Genomic DNA, 12,093 nt, shown 5'->3' with positions numbered 1-12,093 from the left:
GGATCATAAGTAAATGGGCGTACATAATTCTATAATTGTTATTATCTGATTTCAACATTGGCATATGAATATGGTGGTACAGAGCAATGGCATCCCAGTCCCAGATTGTTGGTTATCCCGGCATATGACTCGAGAGAGCTCAAGTTTGCTTTGGAATCATTCTTGGAGTTGACATTGATCTCGGTGAGTTTGTAATTCCGATGTTGATGTATGTCTGTGAAATTTAAAAGAGTTTGAAATGTTGCACTTCATTCTCTGTTAAATATAGTCATCATCTTGGTCCCAATGCAGTTTGCTAAGCTCTTGCTTGCCTGAGATTTAGGATGCACTGATGTAGCATTTGTTGTTTGTATTTTGATGTCGCTTTTGGGAAGCGCATAATTTAACCCTGAAATATCGTTAGTAATATAAGTAAGTAGGGATCGTTCTATTCCGGGGATTGAGGGTACACCTGTCATTGTCAAACAATTAAACAATTAAAATTAAAACAAAGTATAATATTCACAAAGATATTCACAAGTATAAACATTATTTACGAAAAATGGGGGATTTTGTTTTTGGTTTTTTTGAAAATAAAACTAAGTTAACAAAATAATTAAAATGCAAAAACATAAAAATACAAATGGAGTGAGAGAACAAAGATCAAAAACCGAAACATATGATTAAAATTGATTCAAACCCTAATATTGTTCATCTAAGTCATGAGAGAGGAGTTGATCATGTGAAACATTCGAAAGCAAATGATTTCCCATATTTTACTTTTCAATGCTAATTAACCTAAGCGAAAGCACCTAGATTAATCCTATCAAACATGCAATCAAGCCCTAGAAAGCTAGTCAATCATGACATGTTTAATGCATTAGACATAGAGAAAGGCTATCAACTCAAGTGTACAACTTAGTTATGGAAAAGTCCACCTAATTGCAATCCTCTTCAATTAAATTCGATTCTTGTCCAGAACCTTTACTACTTTTGATTCAAGTTACACAAAACGAAAAGTCGATTTCATGTTCTTAAACCTAGCACCAATTACATGCAAATCCTATAAGTGTCGACCCAAATAAGATAAACATATAAAAGTTTTCTGTAAAGCAAATTTAATCGAACAAACTCACATAAGCGACTTAGAATCACAATTATAGAATTCGAAAACTTTATTTAAACATAGAAATTGGGCTTAAACTTTGCCCTAAACATTATTGTTAACTAGAAACAAGTTCATACGAAATCAAACAAGGAAACCAAAAATGTTACAAGGAAAAGGAACGAATTACACCGTGAGTGGAGATGGAGATGGAGAGCTAGATGGTTGGATCTTGAATCTTGGAAGCAAGCCTTCAAGGTGGATGATGGAGGATATGATCTTCACGGCTCCTTCTTCTTCTTCCTCTCCTTGCTTGAAAATGCAGAAACTTAAAACTAGAGAATGGAGAGAAAAATGAAAAGGAAATGGAGAGACAAAGAAGATGAGATGGATGAAGGAATTGGTGGGAAAATGAAAACTAAGGAAAATGGAGAGGAAATGGTGAGACAAGGAGATGAAATGGATGAAGGAATGTGTGACTAAGGAAAATGGAGAGGAAATGGTGAGACAAGAAGATGAAATGGATGAAGGAATATGTGACTAAGGAAAATGGAGAGGAAATGGTGAGACAAGAAGATGAAATGGATGAAGGAATATGTGACTAAGGAAAATGGAGAGGAAATGGTGAGACAAGGAGATGAAATGGATGAAGGAATTGGTTTTAGAATGAGAGGAGAATGTGTTTATATAGGGAAGAAAAAGAAGAGTGAAATTGGAAAAGATGGAGTAAATTAGTGTGAGTAATGATGGAGAAAACATGATGATTACACCCTAAAACATGGAATGTTTTTGGGTGATGATGATGGTGGATTAGTGTGAAAAATGATGGAGAAAACATGATGATTACACCCTAAAACATGGAATGTTTTTGGGTGATGATGATGGTGGATTAGTGTGAGAAATGATGGAGAAAACATGATGATTACACCCTAAAACATGGAATATTTTGGGTGATGATGATGATGGATTTCCTACTCATTTACTTCAATTTTATCTCCACCATTTGTAGGTAAGTGTGGACATAATGCTCATTTCACCATCATTTACTCCAATGTACCTAAGAAAATAGAAATTGAGTTAAAAATCGATTCGTTAAGGAATTAACTAAGCAAAATGTGAGGAATTAACTATTAAAATATCACATTAAAATGCTCCTATCAAATTCCCCCACACTTAGCTTTTGCTAGTCCCATAGCAAAACAAAACAAAAAAAAATCCAAAACAAAACAAAGACTTGACAAAAAGCAAGTAAATGACTCTATTGCTCCTAACTGTTGTCTCAGAGACTCCAAACTCATGGCTTTCACGTTAAACACTTAATCAAAATCACAAAGATAATTCCATGGTTAATAAACCTGTGACATTTGTATGACTAAGCAAGATATGGAGAACTTAAGTTATACAGTGAATGATAGCATGTTTCGAACAAGTCCAATCCAAACTCACAGGGCATACTCTTGATTTTTCTCTCAGAAATGGCTATGCTTAAAAGCTTCACACTCAAGTATATGCAAGAGAACAAATTGTAAGGCAACAAACAGCTTGCATATTTCATCAATAAACACATTTTGTGAAGAATTTTTAAAGACCTCATGAAATGACTAAGTGCACAAATGGACCTAAACCATAAGCTTGACTGCGTAACTGACTCCACTAACCAAAGACTGCCCATCTCAAGGATCAAGTCAGCACTTAAAACAGGTTGTAATGGGGCTAAGCTAGGGTTTTCGAAATGAAGATTAAGGATACAAAAAAATCCTAAGGACCTAGCAGAGCATATAAGGACCACCTTATGTCATCATTTTTGTAGATCAAATATCATTGTTTTGGGCCAAACCTTCACTCTAACCAACATGGGAATGGACAAAGGCATAATTTTCAATTTTGAGCCTTCTACAAATTTGAAAGTCCAAAACCACACTTCAACAATTTCCCAAGAGTTTTCTTCTCTTTTGCCGCTTTTCTTTCTTTCTTTCTTTCTTTCTTTTTTTTTTCAAGGAAAATTTTTTTCTTTTTTTTCTTCTTTTTTTTTTCTTGGATTTTCCCCACCCCACACTTGTCTTTCATCGTCACCCCTACATACTATGTCATGCTCTACTAAGTCCTTAAGACAAGGGTAGAGATATCCTGTACTAAGCTCATGGTAGGGTAGTGAGGGTGATGAAACAAAGGTTTTCAACGTAGGCTCAAAGGGGTTCATTCTAAGGAGTCCCACGACGGGCACAATTGGGGACACATGCTTGTTTGGCTATGGTGGTTACCCTAATGCCTTCTATCCTATCCAGGATCAGTGCATATTATGGCATACAAGTTTTGACAGTCACAACAGCCGAGTTCTAGTACTCTCTAGTCCATTAAAATCTATGGCACATGATCATTGGATTTCCAAAGAATGATGAGGTTTTGCAAATACAGCCATGAAATTCTGAAATTATCAGTAAGCACTCAAAAAGAAAGTATTTTAGCTCAACAGCTCACTTGGGTCAAATGAATCAGACTTAATCCTAGCATGCTTAATGAACCAAGTTACAATCCTATCTCAAATCTTCATACAAGCATCACAATGTCGATTAACCACAGAATTCAATTAAGTCCTATTTTGATTGTGAAAACCTTCAGCCATGAATTCGGAGACATGTTCATCCTAGACGTTCGGAGCATCCTAAGACTCAAAAACAAAAACAAAAGTAACCAAAATTTTTTTAAATTTTTGACATTTTTCGATTTTTTTTGTATTTTTCAATATATATGACTCAAGATAAAAGTGTAAATCCCTTCCCCCACACTTAAATATTGCATTGTCCTCAATGTAATCAATTATTAGCATGCAATGAGACACTTAAGCATATAGGGATGAAATTTACGAAAATGACTACTAAAACAAAGGAAAATTGGAGAAGTAAAAGGGAAAGAGAAAGCAAATCTGATTATATTCTGAATTGGGTTGCCTCCCAAGTAGCGCTTGTATTTTATGTCTTGCAGCCAGACAGTACCTACATTAAATAAAGTTAGTAACTATAATTAACAAAGAAATACAAAATAAAAACAAGTATAACTATTAATTACAAACTACAAGTATTAACAAGTATATTGTACATAAGACACAAGTTAAGTACTCAAGTGAGTAAAAAAAAACGTGAAAAGTATTTTTACAAGTTTAAAGTGTGAAACAACAAAATAATTTACACGTATAGAGTATTCACAAGTATTTCTTTTATTATAAACATTATTGATATCGAATCAAATTCCAAGCGGTAAATCAAGTGGACGTGCGGCCCAAGTATAGTCGCCTAGACACAAACTCCCTTTCAAATCGTTTGGGCAACCTTACTGAAATGGCCAGGTGGGGGAGGGCGAACACGAGAGGAAAAATCCATTTTGGCATGAGCTACTCCCACATAGTGGTTTAGGCTCATTTGCAAGCACTTCTGGATTCAAAAACCCGTCATGAACGTTGTCCCCTTCCTAGACACCATTCCACATAGGCTATACTTACTAAGATGAAAAAGTTCATAAGTGTGAAGACAGTTCAACAAGTGTTAATAAAGGCCGCCCTCAACCTTAAGGGACCTGAGCTAGGTACCAATAAGGGGTTTAGGCCAATATTAACAAAAGAGACTTTACCTATTCCTCTCAATTAACAACCTACAATTAAAATTCGTGTTCAATAATATAAATAATATTTAAACTAAGTTTTAAACAATTTATATACAACAAATATATATACAATAAATGATACAATTTAGCAAGTGATTTTTCAATCCCCGGCAACGGCGCCAAAAATTGATGCGGCTTTTGGGAAGCGCATAATTTAACCCTGAAATATCGTTAGTAATATAAGTAAGTAGGGATCGTTCTATTCCGGGGATTGAGGGTACACCTGTCATTGTCAAACAATTAAACAATTAAAATTAAAACAAAGTATAATATTCACAAAGATATTCACAAGTATAAACATTATTTACGAAAAATGGGGGATTTTGTTTTTGGTTTTTTTGAAAATAAAACTAAGTTAACAAAATAATTAAAATGCAAAAACATAAAAATACAAATGGAGTGAGAGAACAAAGATCAAAAACCGAAACATATGATTAAAATTGATTCAAACCCTAATATTGTTCATCTAAGTCATGAGAGAGGAGTTGATCATGTGAAACATTCGAAAGCAAATGATTTCCCATATTTTACTTTTCAATGCTAATTAACCTAAGCGAAAGCACCTAGATTAATCCTATCAAACATGCAATCAAGCCCTAGAAAGCTAGTCAATCATGACATGTTTAATGCATTAGACATAGAGAAAGGCTATCAACTCAAGTGTACAACTTAGTTATGGAAAAGTCCACCTAATTGCAATCCTCTTCAATTAAATTCGATTCTTGTCCAGAACCTTTACTACTTTTGATTCAAGTTACACAAAACGAAAAGTCGATTTCATGTTCTTAAACCTAGCACCAATTACATGCAAATCCTATAAGTGTCGACCCAAATAAGATAAACATATAAAAGTTTTCTGTAAAGCAAATTTAATCGAACAAACTCACATAAGCGACTTAGAATCACAATTATAGAATTCGAAAACTTTATTTAAACATAGAAATTGGGCTTAAACTTTGCCCTAAACATTATTGTTAACTAGAAACAAGTTCATACGAAATCAAACAAGGAAACCAAAAATGTTACAAGGAAAAGGAACGAATTACACCGTGAGTGGAGATGGAGATGGAGAGCTAGATGGTTGGATCTTGAATCTTGGAAGCAAGCCTTCAAGGTGGATGATGGAGGATATGATCTTCACGGCTCCTTCTTCTTCTTCCTCTCCTTGCTTGAAAATGCAGAAACTTAAAACTAGAGAATGGAGAGAAAAATGAAAAGGAAATGGAGAGACAAAGAAGATGAGATGGATGAAGGAATTGGTGGGAAAATGAAAACTAAGGAAAATGGAGAGGAAATGGTGAGACAAGGAGATGAAATGGATGAAGGAATGTGTGACTAAGGAAAATGGAGAGGAAATGGTGAGACAAGAAGATGAAATGGATGAAGGAATATGTGACTAAGGAAAATGGAGAGGAAATGGTGAGACAAGAAGATGAAATGGATGAAGGAATATGTGACTAAGGAAAATGGAGAGGAAATGGTGAGACAAGGAGATGAAATGGATGAAGGAATTGGTTTTAGAATGAGAGGAGAATGTGTTTATATAGGGAAGAAAAAGAAGAGTGAAATTGGAAAAGATGGAGTAAATTAGTGTGAGTAATGATGGAGAAAACATGATGATTACACCCTAAAACATGGAATGTTTTTGGGTGATGATGATGGTGGATTAGTGTGAAAAATGATGGAGAAAACATGATGATTACACCCTAAAACATGGAATGTTTTTGGGTGATGATGATGGTGGATTAGTGTGAGAAATGATGGAGAAAACATGATGATTACACCCTAAAACATGGAATATTTTTGGGTGATGATGATGATGGATTTCCTACTCATTTACTTCAATTTTATCTCCACCATTTGTAGGTAAGTGTGGACATAATGCTCATTTCACCATCATTTACTCCAATGTACCTAAGAAAATAGAAATTGAGTTAAAAATCGATTCGTTAAGGAATTAACTAAGCAAAATGTGAGGAATTAACTATTAAAATATCACATTAAAATGCTCCTATCATATTTCCTATGCACATATCTATGCATTTGTGCAGGCATGAAGGCAAGCATGTACTAATACAACTATGGTTACTATTTAGTATGCATATATGCCTAAATCCATCCTAGTTTGCCAGTGGAGCACACAGTTCAGTTTACATGCATAGCTAGTGTGTGTTTGCATGTAATATCTACTAGCTTTGGCCTTATAAATATTAGGTCAATATGCATTTTCCAAGACTCAAAACATAAGTGGTTGGGACTTAGGATACAGTTCTTGTGCTCTGCATATGTGATTAGACTTAGCTTCCCTACTTCTCTAACAAATTATCCCAAATCCTGCAAACTTTTTTTTTTTGGGTTCATTTGAGGTTAACCTAATTGGGTCATATAGATATCTATAATATAGTACCCCAAGCAAAAAATAGGTAGAGTGCTGATGTGTTGGGCCACTTCATCTGATAATACATCATCTCCCTATTGCAGTAATTGCTCTCTAAAAAACATATAGAACAGATATATGTATTATGTTTATATGTAGTATAATATACGTGTTTGTGTTTACGTATATATATGCTTAGGACCAAAATAGTATAAATTTCTTTTATACTTGAAAGAAATTTGGTTTATTGTAGCTTCTTGTTTTATATAGCATCAGTTTTGTATTACCTTAGACAGAGGACTATCTATTACTATTGGTTGAGGTTCAATGCCTTATTGTTGTCTATCTTGCATGTTCTTATGACTATATGTGCAATTTCTTATCTCTCTTGCATTCTGGATATTAACTTATTAAGCTAACATTGGTTTTTCTATGTTGATATTACAGATTCTCATGGCAAATTTCAGCAAAGCAAATGAAAGCAAGTGCAAAGCTCACAAAGTGAGCTACGTACCGTACCATTGAAGCTACATGCCTTGCAGTAAACATGGTATGAGGGCTAGTTCTTTTCCCCTCCTTCTTTTTCCTTTTACATCTTTTTTTAGAAAGTTATGATCTGTGCTATGAGGGGTTAGTATATTTAACTTATTTCTCTTCTTGTGGTAGTTGATTGAATACTGGGAATGAATGTTATCATTCTTCCTTGTTTTCCCTTAATTAGCTAACAGCATATATAGCACTACTTGCTGTTATCGATCAAGAACTTAATTGATAATGTGCTGAACAAGTCTTTTGATAAATCTTAAACTGTTTTCCTTTGTCCCGGCATATGCTTGCATCTACTTGTTTTCTAAAACATGTTTAGTTTCATGTACTACTTAAGTGTTCATTTGTTCTCTCTCACAACTCCCCACTGCAAGTCAATCTCTCTTAATTTCTGAATTTAGAAGCACAATTCTCAATTTCTTTTTGGTTTCTCACTTGTAACTTTTGATTTGTTGGTGTATTTTGTGTTTTCTTTTTCAGGTTCTCTTCGTCTCTCTCGAATCCACATTCATTTCATACTGATACAGGTAATTGCCATCTCTCTTACTCTCATTGGAGTTGTGTATTTGGATTATAGATTTCTAATTTAATTCAATTGTAGTCGCCGTTTTAAAGAGAAGAGATAAACATATGAATTGAATGATGCTGATGACAAAAAAGTCAATTATTATGTATCTTTATCCTTATTGTGATGCGTTATATCATAGGTTGGTTACTTCAATTGTGTACTGAGATTTTTGGCTGGGCCAGAAAAACTGACAGATTCTGGTAGTGTTGCAAGTATATTTCATCTATTGGGTCTCGTTTGTCTAGATAAATGATACATGTTAGCCATTTCCAGCAGGTTCATTTCACATTCTCCACCTTGTATTAATCATAGATGAGCTAATCTTTTGAGTTAATAGATGGGAACAATTTCTATACATTGTATTAATGACCAATTTCACTGATGCTAAATGTTAACAAAAAGTAATGTTTGTTTAATAGTTGTAGCTTTTAACATCAATTGGAAACTTATGCACCTATTCAATTGTAATTGTTGTTGGAATGGTTATTGGGATATCAATTGGAACTCAGAGAAGGTCTTCCCGTTCTTACTGGTGCCAAGTGCCAACACCAAGCTAAGCAACATGGCAAGTATCAGGGATGTGTCCCAAGGATTATAGACAGTAGCTTGACTTGTAGACATGGAGTTGCAAGGTACCCGGCCACTGTATGATGTAGAAAATAGAAAAAGTTGACAGAAACAGAGAAAGAAGACAAATGTACGAATGACCCTCTTAAATTTGTGTATAAATATTTGGGAAATACTACCTATTTGATATCAATTTACTGAATTCATTTTACATTTGGTGACATTTGAATTAATTTAATTGTTATATATTTTGTCCAACATGTTATAGCACAATTATAAAAGCTCAATGTGTCGTCTTCAAGCACAAATACATTTAATTGTTAGTCTTCACACCACACTTTTTGTCAAAAAGAACTGTCGAGTGTATACAATAGTCATGACGGCTATAGAATAAAAACTGCCGTCTTAATAGAAGTCACACAACGGCCATAAAATAAAGCGACATCTGAATCGCAATCACACAACAGTTTTTAAAATCGCCCGTTGTCTGAAGAACGGTCACACAACAGCTAATGCTGCCGACATGCTGCCGATCCTTTCATACGACGGTTCACTACAATAGACCTTCATCATACGGCGCCTCGATATACGACGGTCAGCCTCGATATCAGACGACAGTTTTTGCCCGTCGTCTGTTTCAATTTCTGTAGTAGTGTAAAGTTTTTTTTAATGAAAAAAATTAATGGAGTTACTAAAGTGAATAACAGAGTTAAAGTTGAGTAACCAAAGTGATATATTTAAAAAGTTAGTGACCAAAGTGTCGAACAGGTAAAAGTTGAGTGACCATTTGTGATATTTTCCTTTTAAAGTAATAAAAAAATAGAGGAGGTGTGTAAATAGAGAAAAATGGTGTGAATACTGAATAGCACCACCCTAGATTTAACTGGAAAAAATACACACGAGATGGGTGTGGAAAGTTGATTGAAATATTCATTTTTTTTTATAATATTTTTAATAATTTTAGTAACAATTAATTATTTTTTCTAAATTTTTTTAATTTTTAAAAGATTTTTTTATCAAATAAACAACTCATATATAACAACTGGTTTATTGTAAGTCAAACTCACCACCTCCTACTTATCAGGGCCGGCCTTGCCCATGGGCATCATTGGCGACAGCCCAGGGCCTAACATAGAGGGGGGCACCATATTTTATCAATAAGATTTAATAGAAGTATTATATATATATATATATATTTATATAATTATATATGTATAGAGAGTGGAACGTGAAAAAAAATTTAGATTTCTAGACGCAGATCGTTACTTCTTCTTCTTCTTCTAACGCACAACGGCAGATACAAAATTGATTATCCAAGCATCTCTTACTCTCTCCAAAGTCCCAAACCTTGAAACCCAGCAAATTTTTTCTTTAAATTGGTTTCTATGGTTACTCAATTCTTCAGTTCATTCTCATCCATCACCCAATCTTTTTCCTCTCTATGTTTCTATTATTCTACGGTGATCATACGAATTTTTCAGCTTTCCATCGATGTAGGCTGAGGTCAAATCAAAATAGGTATTGGGTGTTCTTCAAATTTGATATCCAAAAGCCTTGTTACTTGTTTTTTGAGTTCTATTGATTTTTAATAACCTGCTCATTCATTGGTTTCAATTTTTAATATTAGGTGCAATTGGAAGTTGGAGTTGTAAGTCAATCTCGATTAGAAAAGAAAGAACAAGAAGGAAAAAAGCAAATTCCAGATTTTCGGGTATGGTTCTATGCTCCGGTGTTTATCAATTATCATTCAAAGTGATTTCTAACAACCTGCTCATTCATCGGTTTTCAATTTTCAATATTAGGTGCAATTAGAAGTTGGATTTGCAAGTCAATCTCAATCAGAAAAGAAAAAACAAGAAGGAAAAAAGCTGATTCTAGATTTCCAGGCTAGTTGGGCACGCACAAAAAATTTCGCCCTGGGCATAAAAAAGCTCAGGACCGGCCCTGCTACTTATAAAGAGAATACTTATACCACTAGACCAAATGATATGCATTTTAAAAAAAAAAATTTATTACATTTTTTGTTTGAGAAATTTTAAATACACACCCCTAATCACTCAATACACATCCCTATTATTTTATATTTCAAATTAGATTTTGTAGGTAGGTTAAATGACAAAAACAGACATCTATGCATTTTAGAAGAAAAAAAATAGTCATATTTTCCTTATATTATTCTATTTAAATATTTATGTATAAATAGTTAGATAAACACAAAAAATTTCTATACATGGCCTCCCAATTTAATACAAGAATAAAGTTAGAAACTATCTAATTTAATTTTTCCTTAAATAAATTGTAATTAAATGAGGTTAAAAACCATAATATTTAGAATTTCAAAATCAATGGCATTAAATATTTTTAAAACATATCACTTTACTCCCATTTTTTAGTTAATTTTCTTTTTTGCTCTAAGAGTTATGATTAATCAATTTATTTTCTAATATAAAACATGTGAAAAAACTTTGTAACTGTTAATTTGTTTGATCCCTCTAATGACAACTTTTTAGTTCAACTACTGTGGAGAAAGTGAGAAACTACTTATATAGTTTTGGTTGAATATTCAACTCATAATTTTATGCTTGATTAACATGGTGTTTGGTGGATGTGAGCTCAAATAACACAAAATCTATTTATATACATCTATTTAAAGGGAACAATAATAAATCTTTATGGATTTCTCAATAACAAACAAAAGTAATCAATATTGTCATTTACAAAACGTCAATATAATAGAATATACTAATCGTATTAAATAGTAATCCTAATATAGTAAAAAAAAAGTAGGATATTTCATGATTTTTTAGATTAAGGATATTTTAGGTACTTTGGGTTGTGTATTTAGTAAAATATTAGAATGAGAAATTAAATGGGTGGTGTATTAAGTATGGAATGTGTATTAAGTAATTAGGGGTGTGTATTTAAAACTTCTCTTTTTGTTTGTTTAAGTTCACAGAAAATCTTAAATAAATATAGATAAAATACAATTGAAAATTTCATATCAATACATGCTCCGAAAGTATAGTTACAATGCTCAGAACATTAAGTTAATCAAAAGGATTCTAATCCCATTCTTAATTACACCTCACAATCCGGGTTTGTTTCAAGTTCTAGTCTCCTCGAGAATGATTATCAAATAAGCTAAAGACTACGGGAAGTCTACATTTTTGCAAGAGATATGTACACTTGTCAATAATAATTGGGATAAGTGGATAACAATAAACAAGTAATGAAAATGACAAGGAGTCCCTTAATTTTCTCGCATGACAAAGATGCCTCATATCATATATTAAC

The 12,093-nt window shown here is 33.2% G+C and overlaps 1 long non-coding RNA gene across 1 annotated transcript; it reads left to right on the top strand.

Moving 5' to 3' along the window:
- The first annotated feature begins 10,076 nt into the window (after positions 1-10,076).
- On the top strand, positions 10,077-10,821 carry LOC121051437. The gene is made up of 3 exons (XR_005805702.1): positions 10,077-10,317; positions 10,427-10,510; positions 10,602-10,821. It is a non-coding gene; the product is annotated as an uncharacterized LOC121051437 (long non-coding RNA).
- The last annotated feature ends 1,272 nt before the right edge of the window (positions 10,822-12,093 follow it).

This window comes from Rosa chinensis, chromosome 2 (genome assembly GCF_002994745.2).
Source record: "Rosa chinensis cultivar Old Blush chromosome 2, RchiOBHm-V2, whole genome shotgun sequence".
NCBI lineage: Eukaryota > Viridiplantae > Streptophyta > Magnoliopsida > Rosales > Rosaceae > Rosa > Rosa chinensis.
This window is presented reverse-complemented; position numbering and strand designations above follow the sequence as displayed.